Genomic DNA, 23,200 nt, shown 5'->3' on the forward strand with positions numbered 1-23,200 from the left:
CAAAAGGTCCCACCCACAATAGGTCTGTCCTCACAAGAATGGATTAAAAGAACATGTCTTTTTCTGGGGAACATAACAACTCAAACCAGTGCAACTACCAAAATAAAAAGATTTTTCAAACAATAGGAAATTTCTCCATTTAGTTTTTTATATTAACTGAATAAAAGTTTCAAACCTTATGCCAAAAATAAGTTTTTAAAATTGCATGAGATCATATATGAAAAGTGGTCACCCTGGTTCTTGCTACAAAGTAGGAAATCATTAAATGGTAGATTTGTGATTTTTTTTTTAATAAAAGCCTTTTAATTGCATCTATATTTGAAGTCCTTCAAATAATTCTCCCCTTTAAGGCTAGAATAGTCACACCTGACACTGATCAGTAGGCTCAGGAAAACATCCAGACTCTTTAGTCTAACAATCATTCATGAAATGACCTTGCTTATTTCCTCTCTTGTAGTTCTCATTCATAATCTCTGTATCTATCTATCATGTATCTAACTCTGTCTGCCTATCTATCTATCTATCTACCTACCTACCTACCTACCTATCTATCTGTCACCTAGCGATAGTTTTAAATTTCTCATATTTCCAGGAAAGGATTCTCTCTTGTCACTGGTCCATTGCTAGTTTTTCACTTTGCTTAGAATCACCCACCTCCACGTTAAATCTTCTCCAAACCTGCTTACTCCGTCTTAAAGAGTGAAGTTTGCTGTAACAAGGCAGTGATAATTATTCAAGATTTGTGGTAGCATGGCCTCTGCTTCTCTTTGATCAAACTTCATGGTCATAATGAAATCTTCCAATCATCCTTCTATTTTTCAAATCTTCCTCCCAAGCACCTTAATACAATAAAGAAAGATGGTGGGCACTAGAATTCTGGTGACTAGGCTGGTATGTCAGTGCTCATGTGTTACCAATCTAAGTTAAACATCAGTGTTGTATGATTTTATCAATGTCAGTCAGTCTCTGAGGCCCTCATAAATATGAAACTGAGAAACCCAAGTTTCTTTCATCCACAGACCTAAGGACTACATCTTGATGACCAAAGTGTAGCAGCTGGTGAGGGGGCTTTTTTTTTTCTCTTTCTCCTTCTAACTACAATAGTTATGTTTTTATTGACATATCTCTCCTGCACCCAATCAAATGGATAATGGTAATAATATTTTCTCTAAAATGAAATTAGCATTTTAATCCAATTAATCTAGGTCAAAAAGAACTTTATAAACTGATATGTATAAATATCTGATGCTTAAAAGAAATAATTACAAATAAACACCCAATTTAGTAATTGCTCCCACAAGGAAGAGATGGGTTTACTTGTTAAGACTGTGGATTCTGGAGACAGAAAATCTGGGTTTCTATCTTATATCCATCTTAATACCCATGAAAGATGGCACATATAATCTGTGCTTCTGTTTCTCCATGTGTAAACTGCAGATGATAATGGCACCTTTATCATAGGGTGAGTGTATGGATTATATAAAATAATGCACATAAAATGCTGAGAAGAGTGCTCATGGAAAGCACCAAATAAATATTAGCCATAGCATATTATGATCTCCCTCTTAATATAAGTCTTGGGTCACTGAGAGTAGAAAGTAATCTTGTAAACAAGGACCTCAGTACCAAGGGAAGCTTCAGGATGTGGGCAACTAGGAATCATGAAGAGATTGTGGAAGTTATATTTACTAAGGAAGGAAGTAAGTCTGATATTAACTTCCATTTGGCTGAGATTCCTATTTTAATCTTGATCTAGGTCACTGGTTCTCAATTAGTAGAATATAACTTTCTTGTATATAAGTCAAATAAAAATTGTAAAAAATAAAGTGTAATGTCAAACTAGCATTTTAGAAAAGCTGTATTTACTGGGAGATGTATGAATGTTGCTCTGTGTGTATATATTAGAGGGCAAAATGAGACTATACATAACTTTACTCAAATAGCTGGACAGAAAATGAAATGTGATTACTTGAACCGCAGAGTATTTATGAATATAACTCAATGGTTTCAAAAGCGTTGTCAAAATTTTCTAGCACTTTAAAGGAACAACAATGAAAAAGTTAAGACCCACTTGCCTAAGTAAAAGCAGATATTCCTTTCTTTATGGATTCCTATTTTTCACTAGACATCTCATCATCTCTTCCTTGTCTACTTACAATAATCTTTTGTGTCTGTGCCTCCAAAATGCCCCTTTCTAACCAATGCTGTTCACTGCTGTCAGAATGATCTTCGCCAAACTCAAGTTTGCCCATTTTGTTCCTCACCCCCCCTTAAAATTCTTCTGGGTCTCCCTGTTTCTGATAAAAATTTAAAACTCATTGTAGCAAAGGTTCCCAAACTTTCTTAGCTTATGGAGCCCTTAGTGCCTCATCTACTTTTTTTCACAGCATCCCTCAGCCAAAATAAAGACAGTTTAACTTATTAAGGGTCAACCACCTTAATGGTAGTCTGTTTCACAGATATCAATGTGTTTCCTCCCAAACTTTAAATTATCCCATGGCACACACATGAGTCTGCTGCAGCACCCTAGGGTGCTTCAGTGCACAGCTTGGGTACTGTGGCATTACAGTGTAGCTTTCCATCCCCCATCTATTTTATCTGCCTAACTTAAAACATGCCTCTCTTTTCCTTTGATCCCACCTCTCTACAGATTCTATTCCTCGACATGCATTTCTGAGATATGCTGGGCAAATGTATACATTTGTGGTTTTGTTCATTCTGATTCCCCTGCCTGGACTACCTTTCTTGCCCCTGTCCACTTGAAGAAAATCTACCTCTTATCAAAGTCCACCTCTATATCCTCTTTTAATAAAGGTGAATATTCACTGTCCCCTTTCTCCACCAGGTAGAGTTGATCTCTCACTGTTTATGCTTGTAAAGACTTCTACCATTGCACCATAGTATTCTATTCAAATTATTTTTTTATGGCTTTTACTTTCTTCTAGGCTATAGGCTCCTCTAACAAGAGGCAGAACCGTATTTCACCTGTCTTTATAATTCTAACATTTTTCAGAGAAACTGACCATTTAACAATTCACTGATGAATGAATGAAGGACTTTATGCTACTTGCTGCCAAATCAGGATCTGTTAGAGGAGTTTAGAGACAGGGTTTATGGCTATGATTCTAAGTTTCAGGATATCTATAAGGAATTTTGAAGAATCATTTATAATTAATGCATTCCATAGCTTAATTATAACCTACTACATAGACTATAAATGTCATTCCTTTTCCAGTAAGTACCAATCTTGTTTAAAATACTTAATTTCTTATCAAAATTTGCTTCATCTTAAATAAAAATTCATTGGTTCTTGAGCTGAATTTTTACAATTTACAAAACAGTACATCTATTTAAGGAAGCTTTTATTTAATATCCATTTGACCATTTGCATATTTAAAACATTTATTGATTGTATAGATTAGCAATAGATAAAATATGTATGTGATAGCAATTTATTAGTATATGTTAATTTCTTAATGTCGGTAAAGGTCCTGACTTTCCAAATACTGGATTAATTTTTTAAAAAAGCATTGACAGTGCATTGCTGTGTAAAAGGAAATGTCTTGGCTATATCCCAGTGAAGCACTTGCCATATATATATATATACATATATATAGCCAAGAAATGAGATCATATCTAACTTCTCTTCCAGTGTTAAAAGTAAAATATACAATCTGCTGAGATATAATACCTGCTTCTTCTTTCACTGGGATACTGAGTTTTCTCAATGATGTTTTTCAATTTAATAGGTAATTCAATTGCTGTTATACAGTTTCCTGTGGCCAAGACTCTCAAGAGAGTCTTTGCTTCCTAAATCTCTTACAACATTGTAGAATATGACTCTTACAATATTGTGCAATATGAATTACCAACAACTCATCATATATTTAATAACCACAGTATTTTCATCTTGAGTGCTTTAAAAATATTTTTTTCACATATTTTACCTGTCTTTATATTTCTAACATTTTTCAGAGAAACTGACCACTTAACAATTCACTAATGAATTAATGAAGATTTTAATGCTAAAAGTACCCCTCTGAAGAGAGATGTTTTCCATTATCGTATCTCTTTGAAAAACGGAGAAGCTCTGGTCTGGAGGTTCAGTTAAGGTCACAGAAGTCACTGAAGCACTAAGGAGTGGAATTCCCGAACTGATGATGTCAAGGTCCCTGATCTAAGCATTCATTCATATGGGATATAATTATAATCGTTTGAGGGAAAAAAAAAAGATGGGGGAGAGACACAACTGTTCTTCTGTCAGAAAATGGTTGTATTTTCTAATCTATTTTCTATGTACAATAGTTTTATGAGTATTAAGAGGAGGGAATTGGTATTTGATTGTATCAGATGTTTTACAATATCTTGTTAGCCAGAGACTCTGTAAGATAGGCTATCATCACCTCCATTTTACAAGAAGAAATAAGTCATTCATCTAAGGACTCATAGCTATTAAATGTTAGATCTCGGTCTGAAATAGGCCAAGTTCCCCTAGCTGAAGATATTTCATTCTGAATCTTACTGTATAAGAATTGAGAAGCTTATAAAATTATCAGATGTTCCTAACTTTAAGAAAAGGGCATACCAAAATCTAAAATTACACAGTTGTAAAGTATTAATTATAGAATAATTTTTAATAGTAAGTTCACTTAAAACACTTAATCTTGTCCACTTTACAGTAGTTCCATTCCCATGCAATTTTTGAGAAATTTACCTCTTGATGAAAGTTCATATTAAATAACATCAAATCATATTCTGCATTTCTTTATGCCTAAGTATATTTGCAAACAAACTGCATCTACTTATTTTTATTTCCATGCAAATGATACTTAATATGTTTAAAAAAAGTATCCTTTATGAAAGTTTGTTCATATTTCTTTAGTGGTAACTGAAAAATGCTTAATGGCTGCTAGGTAAATGATAAAGCATTTAACTTTTCAAATTTGCTTATGATGTTAATATCCAATCAATTAGATGATTATCCATTTTAGGACTACTTAAAACTAAATTTGTATATCTTAAAATTGCATATACAACATAATTGCCAGAAGGTGCGTGCACGCTCATGCATGTGAGCTCTCTCTCTCTCTCTCTCCCTCACTCTCTCTCCCTGCCCAGCCTCTTTTAATTCTTGATGCCATTCTAAGGCATCTGAACCTTTCATCACAGCTGCCCTGTCCTTTGGGCTGTTTTTGTGTTGCTGCTTTGGATGGATTGATCCTGGGTTGAAAGTCATATGTAAATCTATCTATTATGCATCTATGACCATCCCTTTATTTTGATACAAATCATTTGAAGTTATTTATGATTTCTAGTGTGCTGAACTCAATACTAAGTAAAAAGAAAAGGCATTCTAGAGTAGACTCTGTTTTTGTATCTTAGTGAAGAAACTTTTTAGATCCAGTTTAAAAAAAATCATAAAGGGATATTTTTTTGAAGATTTATTATCACAATTTGAAAAAACAGTATTTGTGATGATATGCAGTTAATGCAGTATTCTTAACATAATTAATTTGCCACATTGCAAAATATGAATTAAATTTATACTGAACTTTAAATATTAGTTTCTATAAGACATTTTAACATCAATATTGTCAAGCTGCTCTTTCCAAGAATCTACCCAGATTCGTTTATTATCCTAAAGTTAGAATAAGATGGAGTTTGGTTAAAATTTCAAAATTCAGATTCTTTTTTTTTTCCAAATGTGTAAGAATATAATTCCACAGAGAAGAATACTCTTACTTCCTTCGCTCCATCTCTAAACCATGCCCAAAGCTACCCCCCTCACCTGAACACTCTCTCCTTACCTTTGCTTCTTCAAGTTTCGTATCACTACCTGACACAGTGCTGTATATGTGCTAGTTTGTTGGTTGTCTGTCCACCTTGTTCTACCACCTTAGAATGTAAGATCCAGGAGGCACTATAGGTCATGTTTATTCCTAGCATACCTTGTATCTATTATGTGCCTAATACATGTTTGCTGAAAGGATGTAATTCTTTCAGGTATGCAAGAGACTGCATAGGGCTGAGGGCCATCTGAGAATTGTAGGCACAGAAAGAAAAAGTGAGTCTTGGATGGCCTGGATCTAGGACACTCAAATTAAGTCTGTGGTGACCAAGCTTAATTTATCCAAACAATCATCTAAAGATGCAATTGGAATTGACCTATTATGACTCCTTAGGATTTGGGAGGCCCAAAGGCAAAATTTCTTTTCCATTCCCAATACAGCTTGGCATTCCACTGACTGTAAAATCATTTTGAACATCACGCAGCTCTGTAATTTTAACAATGAAGATTAGACTATAAATAAACATAATATTTTCTTATTTTAACAAAGATTCAGAATGTATCTCTTTAAGGATGAAGAGTTATGTCATAAAATCATTTGAAAATGTACATTCATACATTGCTTTTTTTTCCTGTGATAGATTTCAAAAGTTATAAAGTGCAGCTAAATATGGGAGTCAAGATATTAATAATTAAAAACTGATTTACTTTTGACAAAGAGTCAAAGATAGATTAATTACTATGAAAGATAGGATTTCATGTAACTATTTCATAAAATTTAGGGCATGGAATGGCAGATTTAGAGAAGTCAAACCAGTCTTGTCACCAAAATACTTATGTTAGTTCAGCAGATTTTCTACCTATTCTTTCCAATAAGTGAATTTGAAAATTCAATCTTAGAATTCTATAGGCTGTGTGATTCATACTTTAAATCATGAAACATTTTTTCTTCACTTTAGAATGTGGTTTTCCTACAGATAAAAGGATGGATTTCTTCTAATAGAAGAAAATAATAGCTGACTGATAAGATTATCAATACACAGGTAAGATATTTCAGGATGTATTCAGTAAAACAGAGGAAGGAGAACAACTTAGCAGAAACCCTTCTTAGGCAGGGAATGTGTTTCCACGTATACCTTGGATGGCAGGGGCAGATTGTACATGAAATGAGATTCCTAAGAACATGAAGCACTTTGGAGCATTTCAGATTCATGACACTGGAGACAAAGTATCTGAGAAATATGCTGCTATCGGTCAAATATAACATTATAAAATGTTGTCTACGTTACAAACTATTTGGTTTGATAAAATTACTTTAGCTGTGACTATAAGACAATGTTTTATGTAAATATACCCTACATTTACCTACAGAAATGCTCTTTAGTTACAAGTGAAAGACCAAAACTTGGAAAAAACTGTTTACGATCAGAACAGGATGACTTGTAGGTGGGTGATTTAAGAGTTAGCTACTCGGTAAACAAACCAGTGAGTAAAATGATCAGTTTTAATGTTACCATGCTTTTGTTTGTGAGGTTGAGATTTCTCTATTTATAAAATGCCAGAAGCAGTTCTCAATATTCAGTCCTCTCGTGTTTTTCAGATATAATTCTCATACTATACAATGCCCTCACTTAAAGTTTACAATTAACAGATTTTAGTATGTTCACAGATATGTGCAACTATCACCACAGACTATTTTAGGATGTTTTCACCACCTCAAAAAGAACCCCTTTTCATCATGTTTTAATGACACCTCACTCTTTTGTTTGCAACTGTTCTTAAGAGTGGATGGAGGAGGAATTTTTACAGTTTGATATGTTGCTTACTCCAGTTATTTATCTCCTCCTCAATCCAAGACAAAGTCAGCTTATAATTGAAACAAACTGAAAAAATAAAAGTAACTTTCTGCTATAATTATGATATTCAAGTGTGACTTCCAAATGATGGGTATGGATTCATGGGCAATTTGAGTACCAGTCTATTCAGAATCATTTATTGAAATGTGAAATGTCTTATGCCTTTTCTTCTGGAGGGGACTGAATTGTGCTGAATTTTATACTTCATAATGCTAATAAGAGATTTCAAGTTGTTTTCATTACAATGCTTTGAAATACTTAATGAAATTCAAATATTCTGTACCTCAGAGAAAGACTCAAAGTAGTTCATATATCAAGATCAGGAAAACATTTGTCTTTCTTTACCTGGCTGATGTAGATATATGTATACATTTCACATTGTCTCTCACACACAGACATGAACCAAATACTAAGTATATTATAGAAAATAGTATGTTAATATTGTTTCCATTGGCATTTTCTTTCTGATATTTCTAGAAGCAAAGTCATATCAAGGGATCATTTTAGGTTAATTATATTACTTTGGTATTAAAAGTTATTAAGAAAGGGTCCTTTTCATTTATTTTTATTTACTTCTTTTGGGTAAAGTTTGTAAACATGCTACAAAAAATTTGAAAAACAGGAAAAAATTTATCTTGACACCAAAACAAGCATTCCTGTTCTACCCTCAACATAACCATTTTCTCTTGCTAACCCCTGATTTCCACAGGCTTAATTACTCTTCATTTACATCAATTTTTAATGTCCTAAGAGTAAAGTTTTTGAGATAATGTCTCTCCTGGAAATTTACAAAGCACATTAGTATATAACATCCGGAAAAAGTTTATAATAAAGAGTCATGCCTGAAATTGTTTAAAAGAATTTGTTAAATGTTCTTAGTCACAGAACTTCTTATTCAAGCAACATCTACTAACATATTATGGAACACACTTTGGTGAAAGATTACTTAGCTGTTCTCTTATTGCTCAATCTTAATGCTTTGGTGATGCGCTTTGGGGATATTTTTTAAAAAAATATTTTGGGTTATATTCTTAAATAGCTTTCTTAAAATTGAAATAATGCACCTGTATTACAGACATTTTTAGGGGCTTTATGTAGGAGTTACTCAATTGCTTCCAAATAGGTTCTGTATTTGAGTGTTTTTTCCTTGTAAATTTGCCTGCATATGTATTATCATATTTTAAATCTTTGCTGTTAGATAGGAGATAAAGAGTATTTTACTTTTATTTGAATTTATTCTATTCAATTTCTAAATTTGGACATCCTTCTGACATGTTTGGAAAACTATATAATTCAAATTTTCTACTATTCCTGACATTTTTATTTTCATAAATTTTTATTCAATTGGAAAACTATTGTTACATCTGTTTAAACTTTAGTAGTTCCTGTGACCTAACTAATGTTAACATTTTGTTGTTCTACATTTAAAAAATAATCTGTTACTCTCTCCTTTTATTCTTCCTAATAATTTTTAAAGTCGTTTTTCAAGGTACTGTTCCCTCTTTTTCCTTGAGTTAGTCTTTAGTTAAATAAATCAAGGTGTCACTCATTTATATCCTTTTCTGTTCTTATGATCTAGGTCAAAGATAAGTATAATAGCTAGGGTGAGTATTGTCATTGCTTAATTAACCTTTCCTATCGTTGAGGATTTAGGGGGAAAAAAAACTTTTACCATATTCTGTAACATACTTTAGTTCAGGTTATATATATATATACACACATATATGATTTAAAAAAGACTTGGAAAGCCAAAATCTGTAATGATTTCATTCCCCCATTGTCTTCCTGTAAGCCAGACTCTCATGGCCTTAAGCATTGCTGATTTTGAAGTTCTGGATGATTTTCTCTGGAGAGAGATTGATAAAGCAGAGTTCACAACCTCAGGACCCAGACCAAATCCAATGTAAAGATGGGTTGTTTTAGGTGCACACAGTGTTTTGTTTTGTTTTTTAATGCAGTTTTATTGAGATATATTCACATACCATACAATCATCCAAAGTGTCCAATATCATCATATCGTCATAGTATCATCTTACAGTTGTGCATTCATCACCACATTCAATTTTTTGAACATTTTCATTACTCCAAAAAATAAAAATAAAAATAAGAATAAAAATAAAAGTAAAAGAGAACACCCAGAACATCTCATACTCCTCCCCCCATTATTTGTTTACTTTTTGTCCCCCTTTTTTCTACTCATCTGTCCATATACTGGATAAAGGGAGTGTGAGCCACAAGGTTTTCATGATCACAAAGTCACACCATATAAGCTATATAGCTATATGATCATCTTCAAGAATCAAGGATACTGGATTGCAGTTCAACAGTTTCAAGTATTTCCTTCTAGCTATTCTAATACAATAAAAACTAAAAAGGATATCTATATAATGCATAAGAAAAACCTCAAGAATGACCTCTCGAATCCATTTGAAATCTCTCAGCCACTGAAACTTAATTTTGTTTCATTTATTTTCCCATTTTTGGTCAAGAAGTCTTTTTCAATCCCACAATGCCGGCTCCAGACTCATCCCCACGAGTCATGTCCTGCATTACCAGGGAGATTTACACCCCTGGGAGTCATGTCCCATGTAGCAGGGAGGGCAGTGAATTTACCTGCTGAGTGGGCTTAGAGAGAGAGAGGCCACATTTGAGCAACAAAAGAACTCTCTGGGGGTGACACTTAGGCACAATTTTAAGTACACGTAGCCTCTCCTTTGCAGTAACAAGTTTCATAAGGGCAAGCGCCAAGATTGAGAGCTTGGCCTACTAAAATGGTAGTCCCTAATACTTGCAAGAATATCAGGAATTCCCCAGGCAGGGAAGTTTAATATTTCCACATTTTACCCCAGTCCTTAAAGGGCCTTTGCAAATACTTTTTATTCTCTGCCCAAATTACTCTGGAATGTATCAGGGTTTCATGCTAACACATGCAAACCACCCAGATCTCACCCCTTATTCAAAGTCCCATGTAATTATGGTGTTTGAATAAACTGACCATACAAGTTAAATTATATAGCATGCTACAGAAATATAGATTTTGCAGCAAATAAACATGTCTTCCTTTGGTCTTACACAGACGTCGAGGTTTTAAAACACAGTCAATATCATCTTTTGTCCTTTAGTCTGGTTTACCTTAGTCCTAATCAATTCCATTTAGTTCATATCTCTAATAGAAGTCTGATCTCTTTTTCGGCTTCTTTAACATTTGCTGTATGGGGTAATGCTGACCTTCATAGCTGTTGAAGTCTGGATCTGTCTCAGGTGTCACACAGGTACCTGAAGTTCCAGGGACCAACCAGGTTAGACACAAACAGCTCAGCATCTCAGAATTTAGAGGTAACCGTTACCACTCATGAATAGATGTGACTACTGTAAGAGTTTAGAATCTAGGAACCGTTACCATATGTCTTCTCCTGATAACCTATGCTCTCAGATTCAATTCTCAGAGTTTGCACATTACAGTTAGTCCATATTAGTGGGGCATTATAATGTTTTTCTTTTTGATTCTGGCTTATTTCACTCAACATCCTGTCCTCAAGATCCATTTACCTAGTTGCATATCTCACAATTTCATTTCTTCTTGCCACCTCTCAGTATTCCATTGTATGTAAAAGTCATGGCTCAACATTCCGTTTATCAGTCAATGTACCCTTAGGCTACCGCCATCTGTTGCGAATTGTGAAGACTGCTGCCATAAACACCAGTGTGCAGTGTCCACTCATGTCCCTGCTTTCAGTTCTTCCATGTTCTTTCAATAACAGGGTTGCAATATGCAGACCCATAGTTAGCTTCCTGTGGAACCACCACACTGCCCTCCAGCTGGGCTTCACCATTCTACTTCCCTATCAACAGAGAATAGGTACATTCCTTTCTCTACATTTTCTTCAGCACTTGTATCCCTCTGTTTACTTTTTAAACAGTTTTATTCACATACAATGCAATCCATCCTAAGTAAACAATGATTCCTGGTATAATCATATAAGTATGCATTCGCCACCACAATCTATATGAAGTCATTTCCATTTCTTCTGCAAAGAAAGAGGAAAAGAAGAAAAAATACTGAAGAATAAAAATATAAGAGATAGAGAAAAATAAAATTTAAATATAGTGAAAAGTATAGACAACAACAATACCATATCTCTCCCTTATATCCCCCTTTTATAGACATTGAGCTTTTTATATTGCCTTTGTTACAATTAGCAGAACATCTTATAATGTTACTGTTAACTATAGACTCTAGTTTGCATTGATTGCATTTTTCCCCTATACCATCCAATTTTCAATACCTTGCAATGTTGACATTTATTTGTTCTCCCTCATTTAAAAACATTCTTATATTTGTACATTGAATCACCATCATTGACCACTCTAGGTTTATCTTCTATCTTTCCTTCTGGTATCATTCATAGCCCTAGCCTTCCTCTTTCAACTGTATTCACACACATCTTTGTTCAGAGTACTTACAATATTGTGCTACCGTCACACAATATTATGCTATCCATTCCATTTCTGGATCTACACAATCTTGTTGAACCTTCTGTACTTCATCAGCATCAAATGCCTGATCTCTAACCTCTTTCTAGCTTCTGATAACCTGTGTTCTCAACTCCCAAATTTCACTCATCAATGTTAGTTCATATTAGTGAGGCCATACAGTATCTGTCCTTTTGTTTCTGGCTAATTTCACTCAATGTAATGTCTACTGTCTACTGTTTTGTCCTTTGGATTTTATATGTCATATCTTATTTTTACTTTTTATCCTTTCTCTCTTATTTTACCCTCACTGATAGTCTTTATTTCTACACTCTTCTCCAGACCTCTCTCTCCTGTCTTTTCCTATCTGCCTGTAGTGCTACCTTGAATATTTCCTGTAGAGCAGCTATCTTGTTCACAAACTCTCTCAGTGTCTGTTTGTCTAAAAGTATTTTAAAATCTCCCTCATTTTTGAAGGACAGTTTTGCTGGATATAGAATTCTTGGTTGTCAATTTTTCTTTTTCACTCTTTTAATATATCATACCACTGCCTTCTTGCCTCTGTGGTTTCTACTGAGAAATCCACACATAGTCTTATTAAGCTTCCTTTGTATGTGATGGATCACTTTTCTCTTGCTGTTTTCAGAAGTCTCTCCTTGTCGTTGACATTTGATAATCTGATTATTAAGTGTCTTGGATTGGGTCTACTTGGATCTATTCTGTTTGGGGTATGCTGGGCTCCTTGGATCTATAATTATGTCTTTCATAAGAGTTGGGAAGTTTTCAGTGATTATTTCCTCCATTATTCTTTCTGCCCCTTTTTCCTACTCTTCTCCTTCTGGGACACCCATGACATGTATATTCATGAACTTCATATTGTCATTTAATTCCCTGAGACCCTGCTCATACTTTTGCATTCTTTTCCCTATCTCTTCTTTTGTGTTTAGGATTTCAGATGATTTGTCCTCAGTTCATGAATCTTTTCTTCTGCCTCTTCAAATCTGCTGTTGCATGTGTCCATTTTGTTTTTCATCTTTTCTATTGTGACTTTCATTCCCCTACATTCTGCCAACTGTTTTTTCAAACTTTCAAGTTCTTCCTTATGTTCAACCAATATCTTCTTCATATCCTTCTTCTCTTTGCCACATCTTCCCTCCACTTGTTATTTGATTTTTGAATTGATTTAGCTTATTTGTTTGAAGATCTTTAATTAGTTGTTTAAACTCCTATATCTCATTTGAAATGTAAGTTTTTTCCTTTGACTGGGCCATTTCTTCACTTTTCCTAGTGATTGGTAATTTTTTTGTCATTTAGGCATCTGGTGTCCTTGATCACTCCGATCAGATTTTCCCAGACCAAACAGGCCCATGTCTCATCAGGAGGTTGTAATTCATATCAGGTTTCCCTGATGGTAAGACCCAGAAGTTTGTCAGACTTTCCTGTGAGGCCTCTAGACTGTGTACTTTCCCTATGCTGCCCAGCAGGTGTCACTTGTCAGGTCGCAGCTCCCTACCATTGTGGAGTTACGATGCCTTTGAATCTCAATGAACCCTGTCTGGGCAAGGGCTTGAGGTTGTCAGAAGCCAAGCTTAAGCTGTTTCATGTTGCTTTTTTCCACAGCCCTTGGAGTGTGAGTTCACTGAGGGAGGGCAGCCACTTGAGCTGGGACCCTTCCCCTTTTCTTAGGGAAGAGAAGCCCTTTAGGGAATAATCGCTTACACTTGAGTTTTCCTTTGACTCTCTATTTCAACTCCACCCTTGCCTGTACCAGTGCTGACAATTGAAAATGCCTGAGGCTTTCCCTAATGAACTGCTTAGAATGAGATAAAATAAGGAAAAAAAGAAAGAAGTCCACTTTTTAGAGCTAGTCCTCAGCCCTCCAGTTTCACTGTTTGACCACAGTTGGTACCCAGTTCTATGCACCCCTTTTCTTGGGACACAGCCCTTTTCCAGTATTCTGAGCTCAGCTGACTCAAAAGCCTCTGTTTTTATTTATTTATGTATTTGTTTTTCCATCAGCCTGCCTTCTCTGTGCTAGGAGAAACCTCCAGTTTCCTTTACTGCTTGCTCCAGATTTGTCTGTGTGTACAGCTTGTATTCTGTAGTCCAAGTTTGTTAACTAAAACCACTATTGGAGCTTCGTTGTGCTACACTCCCTTGCTCCTGGCATGGACTGCTTCTTTTTCCCACAGGGAAGTGTTCCCACTCACCTGCTGTGCTGGTGGGGGAGGGGTGCCAGCTCCACAGTTTGGGGAGCTTTACTTACAGTTCTATGCTGCAAGCTTAGCTGTTCCCCCATTCCAGATGGGTGTACAATGTTATCTGGTCACAGAAATCCCCCTAACATTTGTTCCAGATTATTTACTAGTTGTTCCTATCTATTTGCTAGTTGTTCTAGGGAACTAACTAAATTCCACACCTCCCTATGCTGCCATCTTGCCCTGTCAGTGCACACAATGTTTTGAAACATTTTGAAAAAGTAGTCAATATTGAAAAATCTGGAGTTTTGTATAGAAACCTGGACTTTCAGCTTCTCTTGATGAACCAGAAGGTGTGAACCTATACAGTTCTACCTGGCAGCCATGAGCTGTAGTTGAGTAGGAGGCCCCATTTAGCTAGAACATGTGCTCTCCTCAACATTCTACTTTGCCCTGTGCTGCCTAACACAGCCCATTTATGTTATTTTCCTAGTCCTGATAAATAGTAAGTTTGCAGCCCTTGCTGTCAAATCATCCTAGACAACATATGGTTTCATCTAGATCTAGTCCATAAATATTCTCATGTTCAATTGACATGGGGTGGGATAACAAAAATTTACCCAGGGCATAAAGATGAATTGGGAAGGCTGAATTATATTTAAGCTGTTGTGACTGTCTTAGATATATAAATACAGTGCTTGTGGGCTGGTTTTGATTCAAAATGTGTCCAAAGAAATTACCTCCAGGAGTTAAGCTATTTTGAGCTTTTTAAAAATCAAATTAAATAAAGACTTGGAAATTGCCTTAAGATAATTGTAGGATCAATGTTTGCAAAAACTAGGAAAAGTAAAGAGCTATTTTAATGGGAAAAACACCCACCTATTAAGAATATTTTTCTAATTATTGACTATTATGAAGCATATTTGTGGGGGTATATTCACAACTACTACAATCAACACCTCCAGCATCAGCCCTCGTAAGCTCCCTCAGTGTGTCTTCATCTGTTTGAATTCCCAAACATCTGCTTAAATATCCAATATCTGCTTGAAAGAAAGGAACTCTTGCTTTTTGATATAGAAAGTAGAGGGTGAGCTAAGGATGCCAGCAGTGGTAAATGCATTCTGTTTGCCTTCATGATCTGCTTTTGAGCACAGTTTGAGGGAGAACTTAAAGGCAGAAACATGTAGAACAATTTTGGGCATAATCAGAGCTACTGTGGGAACCAGGAGACCAATGTGATACAGAATTGGGGAGGCAAAATATTTTTTTGCCTCTCTGTACAGAATGCAGCAATGCAGCCAGAGAGTTAAAACTTTTGGCACCTGTTGGGGATTGAATCATGTCTCCCATAAAAGACATGTTCAGGACCCAACCCATGGTCTTGTGGCTATGAATACATTTGTAAACAGGAGCTTTGAAGATGTTATTAGTTAAGGGTGCCCAAACTGAATGAGGATGGGCTTTAACCCACTTTGGCTGCCGTCTTTATAAGCAGAGGAAATTGGACATGGCCTCAGTCACAGGAGAAGCAAGAAGCTGCAAGTCAATGGAATCTTATAAGAGGAAGGAGAAAATGCTTACATGTGCTTTGCCATGTCATGGAAAAGCCAAAGGACCCCAAAGATTGACAGCTAGCCAGAAGATGCTAACCCCAGGAAGCAGCAAGCCTTCTAGTCTCTGAAATTGTGAGCCAATACAGTCCCAGTTGTAAAGCCAACCCAGCATCTGTTATTTGTTTTAGCAGCTGGGAAACTAAAACAGCTACATTTGGAGAGAGCAACCTTTGCAAGAATATCAATTTCCTAACGGGCAACACCAACAGTGAGACTTCTTTTGGTAGTTTGGAAGGAAGAGGAGTTGGACATAGAACAGAGGAACAAGAATAGAGGAGAGGCTGTGCAGTGACTCTAGTTAAAGTCTGTGTAGCTCCATCATGAGAAAAACCTTCTTGGGGGACATCTAAAAAGAATAAAGATACTTTGACAGCCTCTATTTTCAAGAATTAGACTTATGGAGACTTGTACCATCATGATTTGGATGGTCAGGGATGGAAAATTGCAATTTTATTATATAGTTATAGAATTATTGGGTTACTCATTTGTATCAGTTAAAGTGTACTCTGCTGTATGTAGTAGACAAAGCATTTTTCTAGTTATTTCTTTGAATTTTGCATAAAAAACTAGTCCAGTGGAAGGATAGGCCCCAGGCATGGCACTTCACATCTCTCTTACCCTCTTGGCACTGTCCTTTCCTGAAGGGTGGCTACTCTCTGGCTGATTGCCGGGAGTTTGCTGCCACTCTAGGTGCCATATTCAGATACGTGTCAAGAGGGAAAAATTGAGGAAACTCCCAGAGGCCCTCATAAACTTTCCCATACATGTCATTGGCCAGAATTGGTAAAATGCCCAATCATAAAAACGTAGTGGATAAGGGAATGAGGTTACTTAGATTAGTTTGGTTACATTAGAATATTCCCTGGGGTTAGGAATGGAGGTCAGCTACTGTTCAGTCACGTGGAGTAGGAGTGTGAAAATGAACCTAAAAAGAATCCAAGTATGAAGAAAGAAGGGGAAAATAGATGTTATGTAGACAATTAATGGTCTTTGAATATGCTTTTTATCTACATCTTTTATACTCCACCTTTCCCATTCCATCTACATTTTATCATTTTGTGGAGCTGCCCTCACTTTTGTGAGCTCTACTTATTGCTATTTACTATTGAAAAATTATGGTGAGGCTAAGTATGTCAAATAAATTAAGGAGAAAATATATGAAGGGGGCAAGAGTTTGGGAGGGCAGAAAAAAGTTATATGACCTTGCTGGGATGCTTTAATAACTTGTAAAATTTTACCATAGAATGCTGTTCTAGGTATTGGACTTGATAAAGTTGGGAATTAAATATCATTATTTTTTCCGTTTTAATATAACTTTTTATGAGAGGAGTTGTGGGTGTACAGGAAAATCATGCAAAAAATAAATTTCCCTTGTATCTCTCCCCATTATTAATATCTTGCATGAGAGTAGTACCTTTGTTACAATTTAAAAATATTTCTTTAATTGTACTATTAACTATAGACATAGTTTACCTTAGAATTCATGGTTTGTGTTGTGTAATCCTATGGGGTTTTCTTTGTTTAAAATTTTTATCCTAGTAACATACATACAAACTGAAGTTTCCCCTTTTTAGTTTTTCAATTCAATTGCTTCATAGGAATAGAACTAATAATCCAATAACATATATTTCTCCTACTTTCCTTTGCATAACTTCTAATATGTAAAGTTCAGTATAAATTCATATTTATTGATTGTCAATCTCATTTAGAGGACAGATCACCTTTCTGAAATGTACCTTAAATATATCTGTACATGCACAATATATTTATGTTAATTTTTATGTTTAATTATTCAGAAAGTAAGTCTGAATTTATTGAAAAGGTTTAAAAAAAAATTATAAGAAATAATGTCTTCACCCTAATCTGAAATGATTGGCTTTACATATATACCAACAGAATTGAGAACATATGTAAGATGAATTTGTTTTTTTACTGTTACTTTATTTACTCTTTCAGCTACAGCTTGTTCTAACAAGTACTTGGGAAACCTCAAAGTAATACAATTTAAATAGTAAATGCTTCCAGGGGAAATAGATTTTGAGATCAGTGTCCAGAGAACATGTGTCAGGCCAGGTGTTACATTAAAGGAGGCAGGAAGGAAAGGCATCCAAAGATGGAAAGTAGCACGCAATTATATAAAGGCAAGGACAATTAATTTTTACTGTTAGGAGGAATGCAAGATAATTTGTGTGGTACATTATAGGAATTGTGGTCCTTGAGATAAAAAGGGGTATTTCAGTGAACAAAGAAACATTGCATTGAGTGCTTGGAAACCTGGGGGCAAATGTAGTCACTTACCTCATTTGATTAATAGTAGTTGTTCTGGAGAAATGCACAATACAATTTTTCTAAATCTAATCTGCTATTGAAAATCTGTAGAAAGTAATGAGTAGGCTAACTGATAATATTTGGATAATAGCAGAAACTTATGAATTTTACAATGAATTCATTATATTTTGAATGATACCTTAATTTTGAAGAGGCTTGATTACATTTTATTGAAATACTTGAAAAAAATTTTCTGAAATTTATACTGTTAGCATTTTTGAGTAACTATGCTTTATTGATTTTTCAAAAAATCAGTGATGTACATTTTCATAACCTCATTTTTATATTAAACAAATTTTGAATTAGCTTTTAGGCCCATATAATTTCTTGTTAATACAATAAATTCCTTTAAAAACGGGAAGGCACATTCAACTAACTCTTCATCACAACTGACAAGCTGCAATTTTATCTGACAATGGTATTTTTAAAGTTACCTGAAAAATACATTAATTACATTTTCCTCCAAAAGATTAAAAATGGTCATTAATTAGTGCACTTACTTTTTCTCGTCACAGATAATTTTGTCACACCTACAATTCTTTCCATTTAGAAGAAACCACTAAGCTTGCAATACTTAAATGTGAAATTTGAAATTTGAATTTCAAGTAGCAAAACTCTCATTAGAAATATTTGTAGAACTTGAATGTCATTTAAAGTTTGGTAGGTTTAAAATGCACATGACCATAAATACAAAGATCATTATGAGGAATACTTGCAAATTCAAGTAGCCTATAAGTGCTTCCACATTTTCTATGCTAATGTGGATGCCACTATAAAAATGGAATGTATAATGCAACAATTTTTAGCCAATTTGCAGCTCTTTGCTTTTAACATTGGCAGAGTATTACACATTGACTGCACAAAAGGCTCCATTGCTCACCTCATTAAAACACCACCATATCTGGGTCTGAAACTGCTCAATTCAAATGTATGTCCTAGAATGTTATAGTAAAGATGTTTCTTAGACCTAGGGTATTGAAAAGAATAGAAAACCACTATCTTTTCTTTTTTTTACCCACAGCCAACTTGACATATTTCAGATTCATTTATGATTAATTCAACAAATATTTAAGTCCCATCCAGTAAATGACAGATTCTCTACTGTGATAGAAAAGATGAATGAGATATGAATCCTGCAGTTAGATTTGTTTATAGATGAAAAAAATGTACCCCTGGGTTTTTCTTAATATCCTCAATAGTTTGAACAATGATTTTCCTCTCTGGTCTCTTGAGAATTATTTTTGGAAATATATTTCACATCTAAAAGTTGTCAATAACATCATGAGCCCTGTGGTAGATTGCAATGAGCACAATATTTCACAACTCAGCCTATCAAGAGGTGGAATCTATTCCTCTACTCATGGACCCTCAGTTGGCCTTGGGATTTGATTTGGGCAATAGAATATGGTGGAAGTGAAAGTTGTTTGAGTTCCAGAGCCTAGGCCTTAAGAGACTGCAGGTTTTCCATGTGCTGTTTTGGAACATTGTCTTAAGAATACAATGTAAGAAAGCCAGTTGTCTTATTGGAGTATAAGAAGCCATGTGGACAAAAACTGCCAGCACATACCTCCAGACATACAAGTGAGGCGATCTTGCACCATCTAGTCCAAAGTCAAGCCATCAGATGACAGCAACCACAAGAGTCATCCTAATTGAGATCTGCAGAACAAGCTACTTGAGCCCAGATCAAGTTGCTATTCTGTAGAACCTCTAAAAATAAATGGTTTTAATCTACCAAGTGATGGGTGGCTTGTTATTTAGCAATAGATGACTGAAACTGGCACACACACTTGCTCTCAAGTGGATTCCTCAGTCTTCCCTTCCCTTCACAAATCAGGATTAGTTCAGAGTCCATCTGTTCTAGTCCTACCAATGATGAAAAATCTTCATTCTCTTTCCTCACATGTAGAAAGTCCCCACGCCCATGTAAAAACATTATTTGTTCTTCTCAATTTAAGAAGAAAATTCCTGAAAAAAATTCATTACTTTCCCAACCTAATATACTCCCTGCTAAACTGCACAAAGAAAGGTAGAGACTTTTACAAAAAAAGAACTTAGAAAAAGAGCAGCAAATACCTCATATGTGTACCATAAATTCTTCTCTGGTACTCAGGGCTAACATTGCTAATTTATCATGGTATTCTTTCCTGTGGAACCATGACATACCTTAAGAATCTCTCAGTACACAGCTCCCTAGGCAAGCATTTCCAATTGATCTATACTAGCACATGAGATACCTGCCTTTTCTTATATCTAGCCACTCCTACCAGTATGGGCTTAGCTGTGGCTATTCTAAATTCTTAGGAAAATGCCCCATTCCTGTAAGATAGGAATTTATTATAGACCTTTAAGAGACAAGATGAGGACATAGGTATAGGCATAGATGTGGACATGGATAAAAGATACATACACAGAACTCTTTGATACCTTAGTAAATGCACTAGTAAAAATTTCTTGCTGAATTGGAAGAAGTTTCAGTGGCAGATGGGCCATTAGCTCTAATAGTCCACACCTCACTATGTCTCTAATGTTAATAAATTCCTTTCAGTCCCATCTCTTCACAGTAATTCCAGGTAGGGATTTTTTGAACAATGGCTTTACATTTGCTCTGTCCTCCTATATGAGAGTTCAAGAAAAGCACCTAATGTGAACACCTTCCTAAATGCATAAAAAAAGTGGAGGCTTTGATAATTCAAATGACATTTACATCATAATAGTGATCTATAATGCCCTGTAATTTCTGAAATAGAAAGAAGACACTACAAAAATACTATGACAACATTTTAGTCATTGAGTTAAACTGTATTTTGTACTGGTGCCCATCCATGTGCCCAGATGGCACAACTTTCTGGTGCTTTATAACCTGGAAAGGGTAATATAAATCATCTTCTTTAAACCAAACACCCACAATTTTGACCTCTTAGCTCCTATTTTTAAAAAGCATTGTGGCCTCCGGACTTCTCTGGGGCAGCAGCTGCCCGACCAGGGGCCCGAGGCCGCGGGCTCAGGCGACGACCACGGGCTCCGTGTCCAACCAGCAGTTTGCAGGCGGCTGCGCCAAGGCAGCAGAGGAGGCGCCGGAGAACGCAGCGGGGTAGGCCGAGGAGCCGCAGCTGCTGCACGGTGCCGGCATCTGTAAGTGGTTCAACGTGCGCATGGGGTTCATTTCCCTGTCCATGACCGCCCGTGCCGGGGTCGCACTCGACCCCTCTGCGGACGTGTTTGTGCATCAGAGTTAGGTGCACATGGAGGGCTTCCGGAGCCTGAAGGAGGGTGAGGCAGTGGAGTTCACCTTTAAGAAGTCTGCCTAGGGCCTGGAATCTATCCGTGTCCCTGGACTTGGTGGGGTGTTGTGTACTGGGAGTGAGAGGCGGCCAAAGGGGAAGAACATGCAGAAGCGCAGATCCGAAGGAGACAGCTGCTACAATTGTGGAGGTCTAGACCATCATGCCAAGGAATGCAAGCTGCCACCCCAGCCCAAGAATGTCACTTCTGCCAGGGCATCAGCCATGTGGTGGCCTCATGCCCACTGAAGGCCCAGCAGGCACCCAGCTCACAAAGCCCTCCTACTTTTGGGAGGAAGAAGAAGAGATCCATGGCCCTGCCCTGCTCCCAGAGGCCCAAAATTAAGCTTACAGCATGTGGGGGCAATCCTTTTATGATTAGGAAGTTCCAAGGAGCAGGCATCAATCGGCAGAGTGGAGAAAGTGGGAGAGGGTGAGTAGGGGGCAGTTGGCACTGCCGTGTATCTCAGGTTGGGGTCCATAGCATCACCCCCTCTTCCATCTTGGTGGGGAAGAGGGGGAGGCAAAGGAATTTCAACCATGCTCTATTCAAATACAAGTAAGGGCTTTCATGAGAAATACCCTTAGAGCCTGCATGAAATACTCTAGAATCTCTAGTTTTATGACAGTGGCCCGGATAGGGAATTTTTCCTTTGAAAGAGGATTTATAAAAATTTCTCATGCCAGAGTGAAAAGATGAGAGCAGTTTGATGGACCCAACCCAGGGGCCAATACATTCTGTGGGAGGGAATCTTAGAGGTGGAACAGGGTTTTTCCATATCTTGTCTCATAACCCTCTCTTGGGACAGGGTGCTGGGAACTATCCTAAGCAATGGGTTGTGATGACAGGCAAAAGGGGTGGTTGGTGCGACGGCTGCAGACCGACTGCTCCTAAGCTCACTACCCCATTCTGGGCCAATACGATTTTATTTATTTGCTCCCTTGGATAACTGCACCTTGGGTCCTACTTTCTCCAGGATGCCAACTGCACTAGCTGTATGCGAATGATGTATCTTGTGCATTTTAATTTTTTTTTTCTTAATATAAATATTCTGGTTTTGTATTTTTGTATGTTTTAATCTAAGGCCCTCATTCCTGCACTGTGTTCTCAGGTACACGAACAATCTCAGGGATAAGTCGGCAGCAGCTCCAGGTCTGCACAGCAGGAATACTTTTTTATTGTTGTTGCTTTATCACCACAAAGAACAACTACTTGAACTACCTCATTTTTGCCAATTAGAGCTGGCTTTTCTGCCATAGTGTCCTCTTGAAATCCCTCCCTTTATGGGAGACTAGGTTTTAATTGGATCACCCCATGACTTGATCTCCTACTGGAAGATTGGAAATTAGTTTAAATGGGAAGATGGTGCAGAGAGGTAAGGAGAGGCTGGGCAGGTTAAAGGTCAAGACAAGAAGCCAAGATTAGGTGAGAGTTACCAATATATGTAATAAGAGATTCCTGTTCCCTTATTAAATATATTGGTAATCTCTTAATCATAGGGTACAGGACTTGCTTGGGACACCAGATCCATCCTTCTCTGGATTAGGCTGGGCCTGCCATGCACAATGGTGTGTGTGTGTGTGTGTGTGTGTGTGTCCAAGGATGGATGTATGAAGCAAAGACTAAAATTCTTAACCTTTAAAATGTCTGGACTTTTCT

At 36.4% G+C, this 23,200-nt stretch overlaps 1 pseudogene; it reads left to right on the top strand.

Annotated features, from left to right (window-relative positions):
• The window catches only part of LOC119540572, a 53,822-nt pseudogene extending 31,936 nt beyond the window's left edge, over positions 1-21,886 (top strand).
• Positions 21,887-23,200: the final 1,314 nt, after the last annotated feature.

This window comes from Choloepus didactylus, chromosome 7 (assembly GCF_015220235.1).
Source record: "Choloepus didactylus isolate mChoDid1 chromosome 7, mChoDid1.pri, whole genome shotgun sequence".
Classification (NCBI taxonomy): Eukaryota; Metazoa; Chordata; class Mammalia; order Pilosa; family Megalonychidae; genus Choloepus; species Choloepus didactylus.